This window comes from Lepisma saccharinum, chromosome 11 (assembly GCF_977018435.1).
Source record: "Lepisma saccharinum chromosome 11, izLepSacc3.1, whole genome shotgun sequence".
NCBI lineage: Eukaryota > Metazoa > Arthropoda > Insecta > Zygentoma > Lepismatidae > Lepisma > Lepisma saccharinum.
Genome location: NC_139239.1, coordinates 40,023,815 through 40,050,408, shown reverse-complemented (window position 1 = coordinate 40,050,408; position 26,594 = coordinate 40,023,815). Strand labels below are relative to the sequence as shown.

The 26,594-nt window shown below is 38.2% G+C and overlaps 1 protein-coding gene across 2 annotated transcripts in view; it reads left to right on the top strand.

Annotated features, from left to right (window-relative positions):
* Positions 1-26,594, top strand: part of LOC145994734 (uncharacterized) — a 230,918-nt gene that overhangs the window by 130,763 nt on the left and 73,561 nt on the right. The window contains exon 1 of one of the 2 annotated variants that reach the window (XM_083130949.1): positions 17,979-18,190. The exons of the other annotated variant lie outside the window; for it this stretch is intronic. The gene's annotated coding sequence lies outside the window, so the exon portion shown is untranslated. Of the gene's footprint in view, positions 1-17,978; positions 18,191-26,594 lie in introns of those variants that run through there. 2 annotated transcript variants of the gene reach the window in all.

The window sequence follows — 26,594 nt, the reverse complement described above, 5'->3', positions numbered from 1 at the left end:
TTTAAGAAGGCTAGAGAGTTAGTTAGTTAGCATGAAGAATTAACAATATTTACTAAAGATGTGTCTTCTTTTGGTGAAAATAACAGCAATACTGGAAGTGATCAACAAAGGGAAGGAAATGTAAATTGACTGGGTCATTGGCTAAGAAGGAGAGTTCTGTTCTGCTAAAAGATGGACACTGGAAGGAATGGTTAATGGAAAGAGAATCCGAGGAAGAATATATATCAGCTAATAGATAAGAAATCAAGTAGATCATACGCCGATACGAAGTACAAGGTGCAAGATCAGAAAGCCTGGAGGTTGCAGTGAAAAACCTGCAAAGAACAAGGAATTTAATTTATACCACAGTGCATTGGGAAATTGCCAGAAGCGTGCGGTAAGGAAAGGCGGGGCAAGCGCCGCTTGCGTTGTTTTTTAAAACACTTTTGATATCTTAAGTTCGTGTTTTTCAATGCCTTTATACACATTAGAATGGAATTTATTTACTATAAGATATTTACATTGTAGAATTTTCATTTCCTCTATTTTCTGTTCTTTTGGCTTGAAACATAAACCGGCTACACCCTTGACGACGCTGGGCGATGAGGCACGACTGACCGCGTTAGAAGAAGAGGACTGCTCGCCTTTCTCCCCTCTTTTCGAGTGACTTATGCAGTTCTTGCATGAACACTGTCCATCCCCGTTTACGAAGAAAAAAGGCCGAGGGCAAGCAACACCAAGACCGCATACGTCTTTGGCAAGGGTGTTGGCCACAAGTGTTGCTAACTTCCAGAATTTTCTGTGCATCCGTAGCACCACCCAACGCGGTACGATTTTCATGTTTGAAACTCTATAGTAATCAACAAATTACATTATGAAGTTAGCCAGTGATCACCAGTCGTATGCTATTTATAAGAAATGAAATCACAGCCGGTACTTGAACATATTCGTCATGTGGTCAGTTACTCGGAAATATGGAGGGTATGTAACACTGCAGGTAGGGTGAAAAGGAAGGTTAATGTAGAAGCGTGGGTGCTGCGGATGCGTGTTGTTTTTTTTCACTGTGATATTGTGCTGTTTTTTCTGTTCTTTGTGTCGTTTTTTTGTACCTGGTGTAAAAGTATGATTCTACATTGAAAATTTCCGCCATGGTTGACATACCAGAAGAGCCATCGATTTGCAGTGCTGCAGGTAAGGCCTTGATTAGGGACCTTCTTTCAAAACCATTCAGTTCGAGAACATATGGTGTAAAGTTGGAGCTTGTGATTGTGAATCATGTGCGACCGTGTCCTGAACTGTGCATAACCAAACCAACTAAGAAAGATGGGAAAGTTTTCATTAGGCAGTTTATAACATATCAGTACAACAATATTATGTGGTTATGTGGCAGCAATGATCTTAATAAATTATTTTGATGACCATGTGTTTTGTTCAATACAAATTTAGCAACATGGAACTATATAAGCTACCGTGACTTGAGCAATTTTTATAATGCAGTGCAAATACATGAACGTTCCCAGAATCACATCTGCGCTTGCATCCAACTGAAGACAAGTCATGATTCACAATTCTAGCCAAGTAAGAAACCGAAACCCGTCCGTTTGTTTAAGATCGAAACTTTATGCTAATACGATGTTTATTTTCAGGGTTAAAAAAGAACGTAATTTAATTTACAGTTGCCCTCAAATATCAAGTAAATCATAATTTTCTTCATGGTTGAAATTTGCAAGTTTATATCGAGAGGCTGTTTTACTTCTTTATAAACCGTGCAGCGAAGATTTTATTTTACGGTATGTATGCACTTCACACACTCAAGCCCGATACTTCACCATTATGCACATTATTGTAAGTAGGGATGTGTGTAGGCTTATATTATATTTGAAATTGTTATAATTAACCGAAACGAAAAATTAACCCATCGCTTGCCTATCACGAAAGGTCACGGCATGCCCCTGGAAATTACATAATACAAGTAATGTTGTGTACAATACAACTTCAAAAATATTGAAATGAAATGAAAATCTGAAATCCTCTTCACACACTTGCTTCAGTTGACGCAAAGCACAGATCAACCAACCATCAGTGAACAAGTACCTCTGTAGCACGTTACAGATGCCAGCACCGTGTGTTGTTAAGGATGCACATAACCTTTATGCTGACGCGACGAGCTGAAATTCAATCAACAGCAGTAGCAGAAGGAAGAAATACAAGTTAGCAACCGTGCTGGTGGGAAAATTTCAACGCTTCGAGTGCGCCTGGAAAGGGTTAAGCACTTTGAGTTAGGGGCTGTTGACTTTAATTGGCCAATAAAACAGTTTGCAAAGAAAATGAAGGGCTTTTTTTTATTATAGAAGAAAGTGTTTCTTTTTTGGTGCTTGTGAACGCAATGGCCTCATATTGCTCTCAACGAAAAAAAAGTTAAGTAAGAAAATGATACGGTGCACATAGAATGCATGTTTTTCATGAGCCATTGTTTGTTCCTCTCATTATTGTCCTATCAGATTTCTCTCGCTCCTCTTTTGTTTGCTTGTGAGTGTCATGTTGTCCTCAGGAAAGGAAAACAGGAAGCTTTTCGAGATAAGAATAGGCTCATTTGTCTGAGCTGAGGTGAGACCAGCTCTTTTTCCCCCAACGAACCGTTCAGCCGCCATCTTAAATCAATCCACTGGCGTGGAACTCTGTAGCTCACGTGACCACGGAAGTGTACACTGTTTACGATGACATCTTGTCTTCCTGATAATGATAAGCCGTCGGATTAGCAGTTCCCAATAGGGGCTACGGAAATGCATTCTGCCACAACTGACAAAGAACAAATTATTTACAGTTTGGGGAATGTGAACTGTTGGTTTAGGGTTATCGTCCGTCATGTAGAAATACGTACATAGGTCCGGCAGTCAAGGATTTGGTCTACAGTTTAAAGTGGGTTCCGAACCAATGTGCAATGTGCCTCCACTATACCATCAGTGAGGCCCAACAAAAGGGTATGTAATCTGAAAGAAAGAAATAATTTGTGATTAGTTGGAGAACTTATATTACAGACAGGCTAATCAGAAATGGGCCTTCAGTTTGAATATGTCTACCCGAATCGAGAATCGAACGCTAATATCTTTATTACAATGTTTAATGCGATAATTTTGATTCTATGTTTTGTTTATTATGTTGTTACTAATGACATGGAGATTGGAAGTGCAGAAACAAGTTTAAAGCAGGGGATGTACAGTGTGTCTCAAAAGTTTTAGGACAACGACATTTTAAACTAGGCAACCCAATTTACACAAGGCATTGGTGGGTTGCGTGTAGAGTTAGGCTCAATTTCAGGGTTGCCACATGCACAATAAATATTTATAAAATACGCGAAAAAATAAAAACAAGTATTATTGTATAAAATTATTAAAAATGTCACTATTAAATCGCAAGTGACAAAATTCTTTCTCAAAGAAAGAAAATAGTTTTTCTGGTATTTCATCGCTGATGAGTCTACAGAAAGGAAAAGAGGTGAGAGAAAACGAGAGTTGACAAAGGAGAGGAGAAAGAGAAAGCGAAAGGAGAAGAGGAAAAGTAGAGGAGAGAAGAAAGAGAGGATAGACGAGGAGATGAGATGTAGTGAGGAGAATGGAAGAAGATTCTAGGAGAGATGAGGAAAATGGAGCAAAGAAGAGAAAAGAGGAGGAAAACGAGATGAGAGAAGAGGAGACGAGAAGAGGGGAGTAGAGAGTAGAGTAAAGGAGAGAAAAGAAACTGAGAAGAGTGCAGTGGAGTCGGAAATCTAAGACAGGAAAGGAGATACGAGGAGTGGAGATAAGTGGGATGGAGATAAGATGCAAGAAAAGTAGGGAAGGCGATATGAGATAAAAGCAGAGCAGAAGGAGGGGAGAGAAGAAGAAGAAGAGAAGAGGTAGTTTCAGAAAATATCGTCTGAGTGTCAAGAATTGATGCATTGGTCAAATTATCGACATGAAACATTCAATAACATTTTGAAATGTATTGGAGAATGTATTAGATCGGTTCGAAATGCCCTTTGGCTTAGTTCAGAGCAAGATAAAATCTTCCATGTAAGATCTTTGATTTTACCTGTGATTATACCACTAAAAACATGAATGTAATTTTAATATTTATAAGAATTATCCAATTTTTGTCCACTTCTCGGTTCGTTGAAATGGAGATTTTGTAATTTAATATTTCCCCTCCCACGTTATCCTGCAAAAAGAAGTTGAATACTCTGATATAGCTCTCTACTTCTAGAATTACTCTATACACATGCATTTGAAATTTAACTCTGAATTTATTTCTTCGTTGTTAGTATATCTAAGCTTGTGAGTATATTTTATTTGTATTTTTATAACGGTTACATGAACATCTACGAAATAGTTCCTTATAATAACCTCCGGTTGACCAAGTTGCCAATATAAACAAATGGAATACAGATTTTCTTCGAGCTTACATTGTTAAAAAGGATCGGATACACGTATTACTATCCCAATACTTATTCAATAAGGTTTCTTGTTTGTCAGAAATTAGGCTATCACTTAAACTATTTAATGTTGAGCTAGTGCCCAACATGAAATCTATCATTCTTCAGATTCTCTTTAAAATTCGACTCTGGTCACTTGTAACTTGCTGGGTGCAGACACTGTGCATGGAGGCACAGTGTTATGCGATAAGAAGCGGCCTTGAATACCGTGAGTGAGTCACTTTGAACGCGAGCAAGCTACGCTACCAAGCTTGTCTGCCTTTGAAAACCAAGTTGTTGTTTTTTTTCACCGTTTCCGAACGCGATTGCTATTGTAGAAGTACAATATATATATTCTCTCAAAAGAGCAAGAAAGGAAATTAGACCAACGTTCTCCCGTCGTTTAAAACAAATATTATCTATTAAACGAAAAGTTCACGAATAAACCTATCTGAGCATAACGTGGATTTAAATAATAAATTTAATAGAAATATTTTCCAAAATTTCTCTCCCACTGTCTACGTCAGGACAGTACTCAAGGAGGGGGGGGGACATGGGGGCCATGCACCTCTCGAACCCTGAAATATTTAAATGTGAACCTATCAATAACTACGAAAATAACATCGTCGATTTTAGAAATGTGTAAAAATTTCAATTTTGTTCTTACATAAATGAATCTGTTTCTTCCGCAAAAGTCTTCAGGCTGCAATATTGGATGGTTTTAGTTTTATAATGCAAGGCTAGCAGACGTCCGATTCACCGATTGTTTTTTTCTTAACTCACAATTAGACATGTTCTTTATTGTAATAATAATTCCCAGTACGCAACATTTAATTTATAAATATATTATTTTCTAAACATAGAATTATCATGACTTTTCAATGGCGCTCGCACTATTTGAACTATTTTGTAATATCTGTCTCTCATATATATATATAATTAATTTGTTTAATATGGAATAAAGAAGAAATACCTCAACAGTGCAAAGAATCCATAATTGTTCCTGTGTTTAAAAAAGGTGATAAAATGAACTGCAATAATTACCGTGGAATTTCTCTATTCTTAACAACATATAAAATATTATGTAGCATTCTTTTAACAAGACTAACCCCATATGCTAATGAAATTATAGGTGACTATCAATGTGGATTTAAACGTAACAGATCAACTACAGATCAATTTTTTCACATGGGGTACATTTGGTGAACTTTCACATTTTAATGGTGGGTGTGGTCTTCTTAATCTTGGACGGATGTTAGCGAAGAACTAATTGGTTTGCCGTACAGGAAGAACTAATAGCCCAAAAGATGTCACACTTGTGTTCAAGTGGTTGCCATTGTTGTGACACTGAACCGTGCAACTCGGAACAATGGCATTGAATTCAACAGACGGAAACCTTTGGAACATTTGCAAGGGTGGGCAACCTCCGAGAACAATGCACTTCGAGAGAATTCCTGTGGCGTTCCTCAAGCAGGGAATTCCAAGCATTGGACGCCTGTGCATATGCAACAAAGGCCAGACGCAGGGAAATTAGTGAAATCGTTATCTCAATGTCGCGTGTGTTGTTTTGAGCACGTACGGGTTGGTACGATATTCTGCAATCAGGTGAATGGTTTTGTGAAGAAACGCTTTCTTTCTGTACTGAAAATAACAGAAATGTTAAAGCAAAGGTGCATTTATACATGTAGGCATGCCAATAATGCACTCCGAAAAGAATGTAGGTACTAGGTTTGCATTCCGTGATAAGATGTAATTAGAAGAGAATTTTCTTCACTGCAACATCTTCATGCACTTAATTATACCTTTTTATATGGGATATAGCTTGTACCAAGTGATAATGAACTGTACATTGCAGGTATATATACTTCTTAGCACTGGCGTAGGTATACTGAGTCCAAGATATGGGCCATCTCACTACGTCACGTGGTCCTAGGTTATGAATAGAAATTAGTTTACCAACTCATAAGAAATCAGGTTGCCAACTCATAGGAAATGACGTTGCCAACTCATAGGAAATCATGTTACCAACTCCAGAATCACGATCATCATCATCTCACTGATATGAATAATTTTATTTACAATTTCTGATAGATTTTTCTCCTGTATTTTAGTACCTAGACTTCAGGCTTCGCAGGTAGTCTAGCTAGCTTAGAATATACGCTCCTGCTTCTTAGATATTATGCTTTGGGTTACCTCTTAGACTTGCTTACGAAGTTGTGTAACCGGGATTGGACCTACATTTTAAATTGGCATCCGAACCACTGTACAGAACAATATGCCTCCATCGGGTATAGCAATCGGAATCCCTTGATTACGTGGCGGTCGGCTGGACCTTTTGACTCAAGCCATGACAGTTTTTTCTCTCTCTCTCTTCGAGAAACCTATATGGTATTCCAAAATCTGAAAAATTACATCAGCTTAGAATTCCTTCTAGAGCATTCACGTGAATCTTCATGTAATTTGCTTGCCGCGTTGTCTAGATATTGTGAATAGTTTAATAGACTTACATAATCACGAAACTTACGTCTACTCGAACCACTCAATTTGCTCGATCACCAAAGCTGGTATTATCTTCCTTTTTATACCTGTTTTTCTTACCTCCTTTGACATAATTTCCTAAGTGTCCTTACTATGCTGCACCGAAACCCAAATTATGGCTGGCACACCGGGATCAAACCTGAGACTTTCCGCCCCAAGACGAGAGCAATATCCATTCGGCTACGCGGGAGCCTTCATTGGAAAGAACGCATCTCTCGCTTCTATCAGTGTTAGGAAAGGTAACATCAAGTTAAAAACCTTCGAGAAATTTCGTGATCTTGTGAGCCGCACCTTCCACACGATGCCGAGCGCTCTGACCCATTAGTGTCCAAGTCGCCCACCCATCAATCAGCCACGTTCTGCTCGGAAAATGCATCCTAGGCGCTAGTCATTAAGCCACGGTTCACAGCAGAGCAAGACAGCGTGTTATTAAAATATTGCATCGTTCATTCATCTCTGCGGCCAAGCTAAAGAAAATGATTGAAGCAACTATATTAGACTCTGTTGTCTATACTGGAAAGTTTAAGTAAGCAATGGTCTGAATCAGCCATAATTTCAAATTATAACCTATATATTATACTTACCACGTATTTCTTTTTACGATTAAACTTGGATTCCTTCATTTCTATATTTTAACTCCATAACATATTCATAGAATCAACAAGTTACCTCGTTAGGCAATGTATAGAGTGAGGAACTTAGGTTTCAGGTGAAGTTTAAATTATATAAAAAAAATTGCTCTATCCAACGGGTAAGAAATCAACCTCATGGAAATGATACATATCGTGTAATATCCTCTTTTTCAAATGTGCTATGTGCCTTATATTTTGACACAGACAGGAGATGTACACATGTAGAAATTTAGGCGAAGAAATGCATGCTCGGCCACGCCTCGAACCCTCATTTTTCGTTTAAGGTTCTACTTATAGTATGTAATGCACTTTAATAAGCTTGGAACTAATTTATTTTGCTTTATGCTCCCTTGCCTTATTCTCACCCAATGGATAGCCAATGTCTGGTCTTGCCTTGGTGATGACTTCCCGCAGATTTAGTCCTGCTCGCCAGATTGTCATATTATTACGGTGTTAATTATTGTTTGCGCATTGAATAAATACAGAAGATTTTGTCATCGAAGTGAGTATTTTCCTTCACAAAATACATTTATATGAACATTAAACAGAAACAATTTTTTTTTTTGCATTTTTTTCTTATTTTACGTCACTTTTCTGCCTCGTGGTTCAATGATGCGGGATTACCTTGCGGGAGACGTGGGTTCTATTCTCGTGATGGAGACTTCAGATGCGAAGCAGTGGCGAAGCGGGACATTTTTACGTAGTCAAAGCAAGATTTGCCAAACGTCAGGGCCGATCTTTCAACGGAGGGGAGGGGGCACAATATTTATCCGCGATAAACGCCAAGGTCACTGCCCATTCAATGTAAAAGCTCATACCATAGACCTTACGACTACAAAATACACATAATTCTATCCCATACGATGAGCATAATTAAATATGATTAATTTGTATTCCTGTAAATAAATATAACAAATTGACATGCACGAATTACAAAGAAAAATAGTCGTTTAATTAATATAAAACTTCGTATCTTACTTGTATATAAACGCTAGTAGCCCTCTTCTTTTCGTGGCGAATTTGCGAATGACTGTGTCGTAGAATTCTTCATTTTCTCTTACAGACTCCAAGAGGTGATGGATGATACACAACACTACGGCAAAATACAAAACAAAACCACCTCATGTTCCGTGCAAGGTCCGTTGACTTGATTGTGTTTCCCGCCCGATTCGGAAGGTCTGCACATAACGCCCCTTTTTGGCAAGCCCATAGTTGTAAAACTATGATGACATAGGGATGAAATGTCACTGGAGAACAGTGGCGGCGATTGGGTTACAAAACAGGGGAGGGGGCAAGGACAATTTACTTTCTCTTGGTAGATATGGTTTAGCATAGTGCGGGAGCAAAAGTGGGGGGGGGGGGCTCGACCCTCTAATCGCCGCCACTGCTGGAGAATGTTTAGTTTTAGTAAGGAAAACGTATTTTTGTGTTCTTTCCTTGCTCATACATTTGTGTATTTCGATTTTATTAATGATTCATAAAAGAAGTACATTACGACAGAGAAGGCATTTTTAAAATAAAAAAAAATGAAATGTGTATTTTTAAGATACCACATAAACATAAAGGCTACAGCACAGCATGTTAATTTATTTTATTATTTATTTTCTTGGCTATTTTTAAACTATTGTATTATATTTTCTTGCTGATATTGTTATCAATGGTTAGTTTATATAGTGTTAATAACTTTAATAATACTGCTAATAACACTAAACATGATAAAGTTTGAAGAAAATACTTTGTCGACCGCACTACTTATAATGAGCAATACCAAAACGCAACAGTTCTCATTTTATCTTTCTCTCCTTGTCGAAACTGAAATACAAACACCTCAATTGTCGCCTCGAAAGGTAAAAACCTTTATAGTCTGCCGCCAATCGTTGTTTTGATAATGAAAAGCAGATTTCATATCGTTCAATATGTGCTTTTGCTCTTACCAAGTGGAACTAGCAGACATTCGAAATGGCGTGCCCAGGATTTTTTAAAGGGGGGGGGGCGTACTTTTTTAGTAGTCAAGTCATTCCTCACTTTGCATCTCTTCCTGCCTTTGACGTTCCTTTTATATATATATATATATATATATATATATATATATATATAAAATATAATATTGAGCCTAAGCAGGGATTATGACCCTCACCAACCCCTCCTTGAGCACGCCACTGGACACTCGGAAGAATCTTGATGACTCCAGAGAAACCCTGCCGTGGCTGTAAAGATTGAGATGGGGATGAAAAAACTGCCTGTTATGACCCAGCCCTTCAAGAGTAGGGGGAAGTAGAGACGTTGGACCTTGCCGTAGGGTCTGCCTGTTCGGAAGCGTTCGGCAGTTCTCGACACCGGCAGAGACCGGAGTGATTCGCACCATTCTGCGATGATCTGAGCCGTGAACACCATTGCCTTCAATAGGAAACTTGGCGGGAGGGTTCGGCGCGAAGTGTAGTACTGGACCCTCATTTCGATGCACTAGACTTTAGCGAATCTCTTGCGTATTTCGAGCTGTTTCATGCTGTCGCTTAGCTTATTTCGCACAAAATGCGAATATTTTGACTTATTTGTTTACATCTTCTCTAAAATATTTAAAATGCAACATTTTTTTAATATTTTGCTTGGTCATCGCCGCATCTCCCGATGACCCGACGCCTCGCCTCTGATGAGAAGTTTTCTGCCAGTCAGCGCTCTGGGGCTCACCCATCCGTTAAGCTGGAAGCAAACCTGTTGGTAAAGAAGGCCGAGCAGTGGTGCCGAGTTCGAGAATGCGTGGATTCATACCTCCACGTTCTCAATGTGCTTCACGGCACGATGCAGTGCACAAGAACGTTACTCCTCGATGTCGAATAGTGGTAACCTCGCCCATGGTAATCAAAGGGTTCCAAATTAGATCCCAACGAAGGCACATTGTACAGTAGTTCGGAACCAACTTTACTTTGTATTGTATAAGTAATACCTTTTTACTGCAACTTACGGATAATTGTAACTGGGGAGGAATTCATGATGATAAGATGGAAATGATGAAGGAACACTCACAAAAGGAGCATCTAATGCACAGCCATAAACTCGAAACCGTAACCTTCGATGTCCAGATTGTGAGACAACCACTCAACTGGCTTGGCAGGCCCGTAGCCAGCTGAGCCCCCCTGGAACTGCCATCAGCCCCCCCCCCGGCACTGTCATCAGCCCCCTTTGACATTAGGTAAAACTTTTTTGTATAATTTGTTTGCAGTGAAGAGTGAAAATGTAGATAGCTCGCAACTTTAGGGATAAATCAACAGAACATGAACATCAGCAGCTATTACATTCGCTCACCTTCTTTATGAGCTGAAGTCTGAGTAGCTGCAAGTATTTGGAAGATTCTCTTCTCTAGACTTTAGAAAGTTCCTTCATAGGGAACTCTTTATCTGTACTTTTGCTACCCCTCATCATGCAAATTCCCTTCGCATCTGCATCAAACGTCAACAGCTCCCAATTTTTGGGAACAAAGGGGAGTTTCATTGCTTCGGCCGGGGGTGGAATGTACTGTAGGTGCTGTGATTGAATATTGTGCATTTTTTGTGTGTAATATAAATATCTGTATCATCTAAAGTAGTATGGAGTGTGTAATGGATAATTTCAGTATCAGCCAATTAACACTCAAAGAGATGTTTTAAAACATGTAGAAAAATGAATTATTGGTGTGATATTTATAAATTTTATATAACATGATCCCCTCTTACTTACACATAATTTAACTTCATTTAATACTGTTAATTTTTTTAAAATGAACTTGGTTTACAAAGCCCCCCTCTGATAACCCTGGAGATCAATTCTAGCTACGGGCCTGGAGCTTGGTACCAAAAAACAACCTTAATTTTACAGGAGTACTTTCACCTCCACCACAACGACCAACGCGTACAGTTCACTTATGTCAAAGCGCATAGCAATCTTAATCCTTATCAAGACCTAGTGGATCTTTATGCCAAAACAGCTGTGGACGTTCCTTCCCCCTCTCCTATCCGACTTGCCTATACTGATCTTTTACCTCGGGTCAAAAAAAAAATTCATTCCCAGTGGGAAAATTGGGTTCATGCCGCAGTGGCACAAACCACTACTTATAAATGGTTCATCGATAAATTTCCTATTCGACCCTGGTTTCATCACCTAAAAATGCCTCGTGAAGTGATCACTTGTATCCTACGCCTTAGAACGGGACACGTGACCACAAACGATCATCTGGCAAGAATTCACCAAACTCCCTCTCCCAATTGTACCTGTGGAGAACATAAACAAACCCCCACCCATTTATTTTTTCAATGCCCGGTATGGAATACACAACGTCAGGCACTCTTTAACAGACTCCTTCGAAAAAGGGTTCCTTTTCCTCTCTCCTTGCCCTCTTTACTTTCATCACCTTCCCCCTCTACTATGTGGATTCTCTATGGATTTGCTCGACAGTGTGAACTCCGCTTTTGATATCATCCCTCATCATTGCAGTGAAGTGAAGTGTAACAAAATATTGTGCTGTTCATACTAGTGCGCGAATTTCCAGCCGTCAATGTTTTCAGACCGTTGCCCAAGACTGCTTCCATACAAGCGGTGAGGGGCATGAAGAAGAAGAAGAAGAAGACCAAAAAACAAGAATGAATTGAATCGGTCACACGAACAATGAATCCAACAAAAAACAATGTCGCAGAAATAGCACAACAATCAGCATTGTAGCGTTATCTTATAGGCTATTCCTCGAATATAAAGTTCCATGCAGAAATCTATTACATCTTTTCATAAAAGGTGTGTGTCACCACGACAAAAACAATATTTCCCCAGATTTTAAGTCTCTGTTGGCAAATCTGTTGGTAACAACGTTGTTCGTGTGACTGATTCTGTATTTTTCGGACAATAATCATAACAAGAGCAACAAACAGGCTAATCGGGACTGGAGGCTATCGGGGAGGTCCAATATAATTTGTCAGAACCGTAAAAGTAGTACTTAATTTTCAACCCGTTAGACATAGTTGTATCGTTATTAACTCTCTTCCTTCATATTATTGGATATTTTACTTACTGCGTAACGAAATAACAATTCTCCAGAACCAGACCTTCCAGCCTCACCCACATTTCGCTGCTCACCTTCCAGTTCCCAGCCATTCAAACCGAATTACCTCAGCAATTATGAAAATGTAAATGTCCCTCTGGAGTTTGTCTCTTCCAGGTGTATTATTGTGTAATGAGGTCTTGAAAGCTTTGTTCCTCTGATACCCTCCGGCAGAAACCATCTTCCTTATCTCGGTACTTTTCAGAGCCTTTTATGGTGATTGCCACGCAGCACGGATTCGCGCGGTTTGTGTGCCAAGCGTATCTGACACCGAGATCACGGTTTTAACAAATTACTTCTCTTCCGAAAGAACTGAGATAATTCGATTGTCGCATGAACTTCATGGGAAAACAAGCTATTACTGTGCCATTATTCTTTTCTTTGTTTTTTGGAAACTATAATTCTCGACTCAAAATATTGTTATTCCCACAAAGGAAATACAGAATGGGGGTGCTAAGAGCGGGTTCAATTAAATTCTGCCGAATGGACTGGATGTGAAAATGAATCTCTGATAGGAATCACCTTGGAACAAAAGGGCATAGACCGAGGCTGTGGTAACTTGTCAGTTATGAAGTAATACCTCGCAATCTGCAAGGCACGTGCTTTCTGTAGTCATTTTGTCTTTTGCTCTTAACAAGTCACCAGGGCGATACATCCGCTAGAAAACCCAAACACTTCTCAATAACTTTTCGATTTTTGTATGGATAAAAGATAGATTTGATTTACGTATTTTCCTTCTAGTTTCTGCTATTTTTGTCTAATTGTGAAGATGAGAATGAATAGTGATAAAATTAAATAGATGCAGGGACAAACACAGGTGGACAGCACACAACACAAACCCCACAGAGGATTATATTGGCTGTGAGTTCAGTCACCAGAGCCTCGCTAGTCTGCAGAATATAGTAGTCCAGGGTGTACTACGTGGTAGTGAGGTTGACATTTGTATGTCTTTACCTCTTACACACCTAAAAATTCAAAAGTCCCTTAACACTCCCTAGAAGTTAGGCTGGGTACAAATGGTCATGATAGAAACAGGTTAGCCCTAGCAGGAACCATGTTGGTGTGTTCCAAGCGGACGTGTTATATTGTAAAGTTTGCGGTATTGTTTGGCGCTAATTGTAAATACGTGCCTCATTAGAATATAGAATATCTGCACGTGCCAAAATTGTTGGAATTTCTATTTCCAGTTTAATGTTAATTTCTTTGTTATGTTTATGACCTACAAGGTTTCTTCACCGTAAATTAATCAGCATTTGCTCTTTATGCTTAAGCGCATTCTCCTCATTCCAATCATAATTATCCGTGAGGAGACGGCTCGTTCGTAGTGTGAGAATACTACTTCCTTATAACTTGTTTATTCGTTCGTGGTTTCTATTGTTCACGAAACTGCAAAGCGACCAGAGGCGCAACCACGAATTTTTGTCTGGGAGGGGGGGGGAAGTACCAGGAGGATAAATGTACCAATAATAATAATAATAATGGCATTATTATTATTATTGGCATTTTGTCCTGGTATTTTTTCAACACCTTCAATTTGGCATTAGCTAATAATGGAAAACAAGCATACAAACTGTATTTTCGAAAGACAAAAATGACGAATATAATTGAAGACTGAAATTGGTAAACGCTGTAAGTGCCACAATAATTCAAACACAGTTTTCCTCGTTAAACTGTGAAATGTGCCATGCTTTATAATGTGGTAAACGTGAAATGTGGCTGGTAGCCCTCTAAGTAGTTCAAATGGCGTGTAAAGAGGTCACTAGTGTGAACTTTCTTACGGGCTGATGTGCTGAACGATGCGATTTCCCAACACTTTCGCTTTTGGCACTTACAACGTTTGCCACTTTTAGTCCTCAATTCTTTTTGTACATACGACGTGTAACTTTCATATAGAACATATGTTTTACACATATGCAACATGTAGCGACGTAAAATAAGAAAATATATGTTCTACATGTTAGCACTAAATTGTGCAATGTGTACGCTTATATATAATTATTTAAATACATTACATAATCAATTCATCCACCTCGCAACAAAGCAACAGCAAAAACGATATAAATTGTCTCTCACATGTGTGTGCTCCTTTTCCTCAAAACAATTGTTCATACATTTAAAACAAAATTGTTTAGCAACAACAGTCTGAAGTATATTTGGTCTTACTTCTCTCTCTGGTAATTTACAATACATTACAGAAAAGAATGACATGGCGAGCGAAGCAAACTTAAAACAATATTGATTTAATAGGGCGCCATGGCATTCTCTGTTTCAGAACTTTTGTCATTTAGATCGTTCGGTGCCCTAACTACGGCTCTGAACTTGATGAGATTGCAAAATAGTAGGCATTGCGAGCGAAGCGAGCAAGAAAATTTTACGAAAGGTATTTTTATTTGCATAACATTTGAAAGCGAGGGAGGGAAGGGGGGGCAAATGCCCATATGTGCCCCCCCCGCATGAGCTGTTGGCCGTCTGGAAGAAAAATTCAAAAAATATATGAAAATTAATTCCATTTTGAGTATAATCTTGTTCTGATACTCTTAGATTCTGCTAGCCTTGCATTTCTTTACTTCAATGTTTGCCCCCCCCCCCTAGATTGGAGGGGGACGATACCCCCTGCATCCCTGTGGTAGCGCCACTGAAAGTGACCCTATGTGATATTTGTTCATGTAAACTTCCGATTTTTCATTTACAATAAGGGGTCTACAAGTTACTGTTTCATCATTTCAAAAAAATGCGTTGATTTATGAACAATCCGAGAACTATAGTAGTGAGAGGAATGTCTCGAAATGCATTCTTCCTTTTCTTCTTTATTCTTTCATCTTCTCCAGCAGTGGAGTTAGACCCTAACCACATACGTAAGGGACGTTAAATTATAGCAACAATAGTCTCTCGAATTGAAAGTTCATAATAACATGCAATTAGATCCCGGATTCGAATCCCGCTCGGGCTTGGTTGTTGGTGAATGTTCATTCATCAATTTCATCACTCATCCCCATCTTCGCAAATTAGCCAAGAGGCACAAAACGCGAAGTAAAATAAACTCAATCAATCAATCAATGAATCAATCAAAACATGCAATTAGACATGGTACCGGAGCTGATGGACCCAATCTCATTCAGGACTTGTAATTTAGTATGCATGTGTGTTTTTATCCATATTTGTATTACTGAAGGTATCTTCTTCACATGGGTAGACTGAGTATACGTTTGTTACACTTACGTATTTGAAAACTGTACATAAACCGAATTTACTTTACTATGCAATTTCTTCAGCCATGGAAACTGAATATCTACCTGATACAGGTCCGTTCTCAGTATTGGAGGGGGGGGCAGATCAGTAAATGTAATGTGGAGTTCAGTGTGCAGGCGGGAAGCTCACCCCGCACGGAAAGCCCGCTGGCCTTCACAAGAGTGCATGCGACTTGCTCAAGCCTGATATACAACTGTAGATCGAAATATTTGTTCCACAACTACATCGAGTGTGTATGTCGCAAGGAAGACCATCGGATCCAACATTTCCTTTATTTGGAATATTCTCTTTTCAGTTCAGATTAGATGGAACGGAAATTCTCGTTTCACCTAAAATGGCGTTCAGATCATCAATCAGAGTAACTTGTGCTGATAAACCATTAGGAAAAACGGGGCATGCATGGATATTCTATCCCGAGTAAACTGTGTATCTTACGTAGAATATTCACAGAATAGTACAGTATATGATGTAAAAACTATAGATAGAGCAAGAAATTATAGAAGAGATTTAATAAAGTTAAGTATTTTTCTCCAAATATCTTTTTAAAAACTCCATCCATCTGCTTCTTATTCGTAGTCTGTTCGTCTTTCAGACTGGAGTCCAATCTAGTGCTCTCTTTGGAAATCTGAATCCTCTTCTCGACATACTTTACTTCTGTCCACTATTTTTCAGGTGTTCCGGGTCCGAATCCAGGCCTGGACATGGGTGTTCTTTTCAGAGTGTCCTTTCATCAATTTCATCACTCATCCTTATCTTCGCAGAGGCAGAAAAGCGAAGTAAAATATACCAAATCGATTGATTGATTTCCTTTATTTTACTTCGCTTTTGTGATTTTTGGCTAATTTGCGAAGATGGGGATGAGTGATGATATGATGAAATTGATGAATAGACACTCACAAACACCCATGCCAGGATTCGAACCCGGGACCCCTTATACCAAATCAAAATCGATTAACTATTTGTCTATCTGTGAACACCCTTTTGGTCATAGATAGGGAGCGGAAGTTGATGGAATGTCATATTTTTTCTGACATCTCGGACACGATGCTCATTAAATAGCTATACACAATATTACACTTCGCCTAGAACCCAAAAGAGGTAATTTTAAAGTGCATTTTTTTGCATTTTTTGCCAATTTTCAGGTTTTAGGTCATTTTCCCCGATTTTCGGCATTTTCCCGTCATTTTTCGCAATATTCGGTGTATTGTTTCGTCATATTTTGTCACTTCTTTCATTTTGGTAATATTCTTGAGTCTATTCGCCAAGGTGAAATACATATCTCGCAGGATTGCAATTTACGTGCAAAAGAAATGCTGAACTGGTGACAGTCTTTGTTGTGTTGGACGAAACCACCAGGTGTCCGTCTGGGGCAAACTCAAATTTAAGATCAGATAAGGAGATTGCATTTTGTTTAATTTCCTTTTCATTTCAATTTTTAACCTGAAACTAACAAATTTAATGGTCATTTTTTGCATTTTTACGTCATTTTTTCCCATTTTTTAGGACATTCTATAGGTCATATACCTATATTTTTTAGGTCATCATCCGCTCCCTAGTCATAGATGACACCTTGAACTTCCAATTTGCAGTAGAAAATAAAATACTTTTCTATTTTTCGTAGAATCTTCCGGTTGTGCTGTGTATGGATTGAACTTACCTGATCCTCGTGAAATAGAGTTTGTTTACCTTAGGTTGCATTACGTTGTTCTTCAAAGCTAGACGATTGCGTGGCTACATTTGATATAATTGTCATCATCCTTTCATTCTCATCATGGCGGTTAACGTCACACTAGAGTTTTATTACGCCCCGTACCTTCATTAAAATGCTCGTAAGAAGTGGCTCGAGACCAGAGAATGTCACCATAAACGTTGAGGTTGAGTGTGTCTCACAGTGAGGCAGATCCCGTCACGACGCAAGCAGACACCGCAACAGAGGCAGAAAAAACTGGAGGTACTCATTCACGGTCTGTTTACCATCGTTCTTTACTCGCTACCTGACGCCAGCGCCGCGATACGGTCAGTTCTGGCAAACGCCGAAGGCAGGCCAGATGAGCGAAACTTGACTCAGTTCCTTGCGCGAGGCATTGTATGTGGGTGGCAGAAGACACCACGGCTGATTTGACAGTTCCGATCGCGTTTCTTGCAGTGTTTGTGGTGTGTGCGTTTTACAATGCGAACGGAATTGTGTGTTTGTGCAACGCGTTGTATTGCTTCCCTTTCACGAAACAGATATCTACACACTGTTTGTTAAGGACAATCTGTCAGCAACCTTTACAGGTAGGTCTCAAGAAAGAAATCGTACCATGCTTTTTAAAAGCTGATTTTGCACAATATAATCATGTTGGTACAGTCAACGGCAAAGATAATAGTAGGCAAATTGTCAATCTCTATTTTCATTATGTACTTATCTTATTCCACATTCTGTATTGTTTTAAATTATAACACCATTACGCCTTGTTTCCATGATATGAAAAACTCAATATGCTGACCAAGGCAGAAATTTATTTTATTATAAAACATAAATTAAACGTAACGTTTCAACCTTCTAGCAAGGTCTTCTTCAGTCTCTGCACCAAGTACAAATGTATTTTTTATTTATACGTTTAGTTTATGTTTTATAATAAAATAAATTTCTGCCTTGGTCAGCATATTGAGTTTTTCATTGTTTTAAAGAATATAATTCTATTGATGCAAAGCTGATATTGTTCTCTGCCTATTATCATTTCTATTTCAATTCACGATCATCAGATTCCAGAACTGAATGAAATTGGTGGTGGACAATTCGCCTACTATTTCTTTTGCCGTTGGCTGTACAAAGCACAGTGTAATGTTTTTCATCTTAAGCATTCATAATTCATTGAAACCACTTTACGTACTTTGTGGAAAAGTATCATACATAGTTTTGTAACTTTGTGTGAATTCATATCTGTGCGAACTTAACATATCGTTTGTGAAGTTCCTGTTTGAGTTTCAACTTGTTTAAGAAACAACCGTTCCGGTATTCAAAAAACATCATTGACATTCTGTGGTGTAAAAAATATATATATATATTTCAGGAGGATCTTCGTGTCTTCAGTGTGTTCAAATTCTTACACATGGTGTCGGTTACTATGTAACCTACATGTATGATATAACCACCTTCCTCTTAGATCATATCGGCCTTTTCGAAAACCCTGGATACGTCACTGGTAGCAAGTTTAGGAAATGTTCTTGCACCCACTGTTTGTCCTAGCCTACATTTACAAACTCTCTCTCTCTCTCTCTCTCTCTCTCTTTCTCTCTCTCTCTCTCTCTCTCTCTCCTTCTCTCTCTCTCTCTCTGTTTGTTTGAGTTTTTAAGTCCACTTTATGCACAGATACGCTAATCGGGACTGGATCTACAGTTCAAAGTGGGATCCTAACCATTATGTCCATCCACTGGGTATCGAACCCGTGACGATGACGTCGTTATCATGCCTCATTGGGCAGACCTTCTTCATGTTCCGAATACCTCCATTCATCTGCTTCTTGGTCGTACTCTTTTCCTCTTTCAGAGTGGAGTCCAATGTAGGTGCTCTCCTTGGCAATATGAATCCTCTTCTTGGCATGTTCAAACCATTCATATTTTATTTCTGTCGAACATAATTTTGATCCTGTGCCATTATGTAAAGGCCAAATTTCTGCTCCATATGGTATTATTAATATATGATTTTGTTGTAAAAGTTATGTGAGGATCTCACTAATTCTAATTAATTTTCATATGGCTGTTTTTATTATTTTCATTTAATTCAGCTTTCTGGCTTCCACCTTTATATAAACTAGCCTAAACTAAATATCTAGCCTATTTCCATATATTCTATTTTTGTCATCTAATATTTTGACAGTACTCTAGTGGTCTACTCTAGTTAGATTTAAGTAGGCAGGCCATGTGGCACGAATGGGAGAGGAAAGAAGAGTTTACAGGATTATTATCGGGAAACCTGATGGTAAGAGACCTGTAGGAAGGTCAAGACGAAGATGGAGGGATAACGTTGAGATAGCCTATAGTAGTGACGTGTAGTTTTCGTTTTATTTTCCCCGAAATTTCGATGTTGTTTTTACTGCAATTCCCGGTGTTATTTTTCGCGGTTTAGGGCAAAATTCTGTGTTATTTTTACATGCATTTTTACTGTTTCTTTTATACCAAAGTTCTTCACATTGTTTTAGTTTTGGAAAATTCAGACAAATTTTAGTTTTAATGACAAAAAAATAATTATGTCTTACCTTTGTGAGAACTGACCAAATTTCTTCCATTTGGAAAACTATTTCATCTCATCAGCCACTAAATAGGCCTATGAAATATTTGTTGAATGATAACACCCAAATTTTTTAACACAACCATACATATCACATCTCCCTAGCAATCCTAGTAATGTCAAAAAATCCCTCTGCGATCTCAAAATACAGTTTTGTTGATTGATTTTGTTCTTTTAAGTCCACTTTATGCACAGAATGGCTAACCGGGACTGGACGTACATTTTAAAGTGGGATCCGAACCACTGTGTCATGCGCCTCCACCGGGTATCCCCTTGATTACAAGGCAATGATGTTACCACTACGCCATCGGGGAGGCACAAAATACAGTTTTGTGTAGACACACTTACACGCCATAACCCCTCCCCCCTCTTCCGAAACACAACAGGTGCTTCTCCCTGACAATTTTACCGTTCCTACGAAATCTCCCTTCTGGGAAAATCCCCGCCTTTCCCCGAGCGAATTATATATCAGGACGAAGTTAAACACTCAGTTGTGTCTGCGTCAAACTGCAATATATGAATCGAACTGTCACCAGCTAGACTAGAAATGACAGATCTAATAGCGCTTCAGGTAGTTCTTTTTGAACAAAAGAAGTGTTGTCCACAGTTTATATTGCATATTTCGCGGCGTGTTTCGCGTTAAAGTGTAAAATTCGGGGTTATTCTGAAAAATGACATAATTCGTGTTATTTCGTGATTCCGAAGCACCGAAAACTTGCCTCCTTTACCTATCTAAATACATTTTAAACACTTTATTTTGCTTTCCTCAACTTATCGGTGTTATCGTTAAAACGGAAACTTCACGCTAGTTGTCATTGTAGAGCCTGAAACAGCATTAGCCTACATAAAACCCTACACTGTTGGTGTAAGAAGCCACTCACAATTGCCTAACGTTTCATAGTATGAAAGTACGTACTTACAAATGCCCAACCAACAGTTTTTCTTTTCTATTTAGAAACTGAAGGAAAATTTGGAGAGTGTGTCTATTTGATTTGTTTGATTTAGTTTATTGTATTTCGCTTTTCTGCCACTTTGGCTAATCGCGAAGATAAAGATGAGGGATGATATGCTGAAATTTATGAAGGGAAACTCCCGAACCAGGAACCCCTGGTGTCATCGTAGCGCGCTGTATTAGCCACTCAGCCACGGAGGTCGGCGAGAGTGTGTTTATGTACGCATATACATATTACCTTCCACCATGATTCCCATGTTTACGAGACTGTTTTATATTAACAGTTAATTAAGAATCGTAAAGTGAATTCTTACTCCGTAACACTCGCCTAACGGCATCGGAAGTCGTAATACATATCATTGAACTTTTCACACTTTCTTTGCATATGCACATTTTATTCCTTTCGACAAGGAGCACAACAGAAAGGAATATCCGGTAGTTTCTGCGATTATCGGTGCATGAAATCTATGCAGGACGCTATCAAATCCTAAATAAGGTCAAAGAATATATAACCATCTCATAAATGTTAGATATGTATTACTTGTTTTATTAACAGGTAACTGTAGATAGAATGTATTAACCGTTACAGGCTCGAAACAGCATATGTTCTTAGATAAATCCTTGTAACGATAGTATTAATTACTGCTTTGGAATGGAATAACAGTAATATAAACTTAAGAGCACAGTCTAGTGTATAATATTTTCCAGTTCGCACTTTGGTAGTACACTTTTGACACGCTGCTAATATTAAAATGTATGCACATTAACGGAACTCAACCTGAACATGATCACATACACGTATCAAACTCCATTTAACATATGCTGAACTAACTTCAAAGTACAGGCTTGGTGAAAACCATCTGATAGTTTTTACAATAATCTAAGAATAGCCTTTTAAAATATGCAAATGCTCTACGACCTAGAGAGAAATGAAATTATTGACTTTTTCAAATTTTGAACACTTTTTGAACAGCCTTCTTTCGAGTTACCTTCATTGCTGATATTGATTCTGAAAACTGAGCGTTGCTGTCACACGATATTCCTCGTTATGTATTGCTTTAAGGCGTTAAATGTGGCATGGGACGATATTTTAAAAGTATCTTAAAGGAAACATTTTGTTGGTTGTTTTGGCAATAACCGTCCTTCCGGGATAATATTGACCTTTACGATGAACCGATTTGCGTGCACTGTAGCTAATATCCCATCATGATTATTAAAGATATAATGTCGAACTTTGCAGAATGATGACACCAGTTGTCCTAGGTCTAATGCAAATGCCTGTGATGAATCTCACAAGGATTATTATCCATTCCCAAGAAGGCACTATTCTGCTTATTTCTTTATTAACTATATCATCATGATAAATACATCTAACTATATCATCGTGACAAGTACACCTGTACACTAAAAATTGTTCACAATTTCCGGATTTTCGATCGGCAAATGTAAATTCACAAACGGAGGTTAAGGCACGGTGCTAGGTGGAACAGTATTGCAAATCTATAATGCTTGATTTTTATTTTTATTTGATTTATTTTACTTCGCTATTGCCACTTTTGGCTAATTTGCAAAGATGGGGATGAATGTGATATGATGAAATTGATGAATAGACATCACAAACGTCCATGCCCAAGCCAGGATTTGAACCCGGGACCCCTGGCGTCGCAGCGCTATAACGCTTGAATTCCCAATTGTAACTGTCAAATGTTTCATCTTACCCATGTAGTTATTTCATTATTTTAGAATAATTTACAGTTTGTATCTTTGTATATAGTTTACATGTTATCCTAAATCGTTTAAAAATAATGAAAGCATTAGCATACAATTTTAAGAGTTCTGTATTTGAGTGCTCCAAGATGTTTGTGTTGTCCCAACATCATAAGAACAGCTGGGGAACCCTTTAAAGAAAGAAGTATCGGCTCTGGTCTGGAAAGGCAGATAAGAAACACGATGTGATCGTCATATTATTACCCATACAAATGATTCTTGGCAAGTCTGGCCCCTCAAAAGGGCCACCACAGAGTTTAATTTTTCCTTTATCATGCATTCTCAGTTCTCCATTATCCAATTTCTGGTTATTTTATTGTAGACCCATCATGAATTTATTTCGACATAGAGTACCTTCAGCCTGTTGCGTTTAAAGGATATACTAATCTAGACTGGACGTACAATACAGTTGGATCCGAAGCAAATTATGAAAGATAAGTTTTATGTAATAAAATCATGTGCCTATAATAAAAAGTGTAAAACTAAACGTAAAATACGCACATATGTTGCTATAGTTTTTGTACACTCTTGATGGAATTGATATTACAAAGATTTAAGGCTCAGTTCGTTCGATATAACAGATTCATAATCCAATTTGATCTGATACATGTGCCTACGATTGTGATGATTGCCTTTTTGATGGCATAGTGGCAACGTCGTCACCTTGTAACCAAGGGATCCCGGGATGAAGGCACTTACAGGTTAGGGTCTCATTTTAAACTCGAGACCCAATCCTGAATATCCTTTCTATGCATAAAGTTGAATTAAAATCAAGAAAATTTGGATGATTATAAAATAAAACACAGTAACGGCCATAATGTAGATATTATATTAATAATAATTTGACTTTAGAATAACATTTAATTTATAATGTATATCCCGATCTATAGTTTCCTGCCTACGTAACACTCTTCGCTTACTTCTAATGAATTCTTAGAATCATGACATCACAACGAAGTTATCCTGTGCTTTCCTGTAACCCGCCACACAGAAATATTATTTTGGTTGCCTATCCGTAAGGATATTGTTCAGTTGATGATGGAAACACCTGTATCGGAGAGATCACTTGGATTGTGTTCGGTGCTTTGCTTTCATAAACTAAATTTGACGAATATTTTCAGTATTTGTCGGAGAGTACTGTGTTCTTTTTACGATTTATAAAGTAGCAAACCAATTTATTCTCTTCGACTGTCGTTATTAAGAAGACCTATAACAAAATAAACACATGAAATGTATTTTAGGTACTTTAAATGAATAAAAATATGATTCCACAGAGTTTTAATATGCACCAAGATATTATTATTTTTCAAATCCTGTGGAATTCGACACAAAAACAACACTAACACGAAAATTAAAGATGCATGGTCATGGTTGTATCGTGTGCGGTGCGCGTTCATATAAAGTTGAACAAAGCCGAACCATTAGCCTATCTGAATAACATGATTGATTGATTGACTTGGTGTTTTAAGTCTACTTTATGCACAGAAAGGCTAATCGGGACTGGACTTACAGTTTTAAAGTGGGATCCGAACCACTATGTGCCTCCACCGGGTATCGATCCCGGGACCCCTTGATTACAAGATGACGACGCTACCACAGCGCCATCAGGGAGGCACTATATCTGAATAAGAGTGGTGGGCTTGATAGGAAGGAATACATTGACATTTTGTAACAACTATGCTCCGGAAAACACTGCATCCATTCTAATTATTGCTTTCCAACTAAAATTCCTTGACAAGAAAAAGATCGGCTCAGAATGTCAAGACAGATATTAATACAGTTTAGTTTTATTAATATTCCAATATACAGTGTTCCAATATACAGTGACGTCATGGCTGAAAAAATTCCCCACACTACACTACATACACAAGCACTTTTGCATATGCTCTGGAAGAATATAAGATTTAGCAACAGGAGATGTAGGTTCGCTCGTTCTGAGGAGAAATGGGATCATTTGGAGGAGAGAAGTGCCGCTGAGTTCGATAGTACTTTTCCGTTTGTTCTCTGTCACGCGCTTTCCTGTTACGACATGTAAGACGCTACAACATCCTGGACACGGACGTCGGAATCTTGTGATCTTTTTGTGAAGAGGACAAGACTTGATCCGAAGAACTTCTCTGGGGCGTCATAACAACCGGTAAATTCCTCTGAACAGGATCACAAGATTCACATTCAATTCATTATTCCGAAGTCGTAACAATTAATATGTCGACTGTTGCGAATACAAGGGGAAAACATGTTATGTTACGAATTCACTATACATCCAATAGGGGTTTCGTAGCTGTATAGGCTACAGAATAACTCGAATTGCTGCTAACTCTCAAGAATGGTCTAGTTAGAGTGCATCACAGTGAGGACTTTCGAAGTTTCCTCTATAACTCGGAACATGTGATCTACCAGAATTTCTTTCTATCATTCTGTTGTTCCATTTTAACGACTAATAATAAAATGCATTCTTCGCATACTATGCAAAATTAATCAAAACATTTTGGTTGAAATGTTTGGTAACCATAAAAAAATACGTGATACTTTTTACTAGATTTGGTTATTTGCCTAAATTATTCTGGAATTCTGAACAAATGCGCCCTATTTCATCACAAATACTTAAACAATGTTTGTTTCTGGTCAACAAACATGTGCTTTTCGCCTTTGTAAACAATTATTTGGTCACCAGCATCTATTTTTGTATTACTAACAGGCATTTATGTGTAATGTATTCGTCTACCGATATATTTGAAACATATGACAGGTTCAGAGCACAAGTGACGTACTTCCATTCAATGCAGTTTTCTTTTCTTTAAAGGGCACATTTAGATAACTTAGTACTATGTTTATTTGTTGGACCACAAATATAATAGTCAGCAAAAAGAGATACTTACTTCCAGCACTGAATTGTTGATACTTCACGCGCATAAGTTATACATGTAACTTGATTTTCATGAAAAGTGGAGTAACACCACTTGTGCTCTGAACCCTTCATACATAATAAACTCAAATGTCGCAGATATTACGATTTAAAATTATCATAGAGCATTGAACAATATTTCTATTTTGGTTCGTTTACGTCGCTTTCTTTTCTGTTGCCATAGGTTAATCGCGACGAAGAGGATTAATAACGAACTGATGAAGTAGATGATGGGACAAACGCTAACATAACATAATATCCACGTTTCGAACCTTGGACTCCTAATTTTGTATTGTGTTACACTAATAATACTGTCACAGATTCCAGCTAGCAACAGATAAAGAGCTCCAGGTACCTGCGATGTATCTATCATGAGCAGTGACATGAATTTAAGTCAGAAAGCCTTTAGTAGAAGAATAAAATATTTCTCGTAACCTTAGAACAAAGAACTAAGCAATACGTTTGATTTGGAGTGTGGCATTGTATGGCACAAAAACTCGGACGATAGGAAGAAATTAGGAAAAGCAGTTAGAAAGCTCTCCAAATGTAGGTGTCACGAAGAATGAGGTGTGTAAAATAGCCATACAGAATAAGAAATGAAACTGTGTTGGAAAGAGTTGGTGAAAAGGAGGAAAACCGAAAGAGATCAAAAGAGAAATTGGTTTGAACACTGGCTATAAGGAGGAACTTACTGCTAAAAGATGAGCCTGAATGAATGGTTAACGAGAAAAGGGTGCGGATAAGAAGATATTAGCTCGTAGATACGAAGGGCAAGGAACAAGAT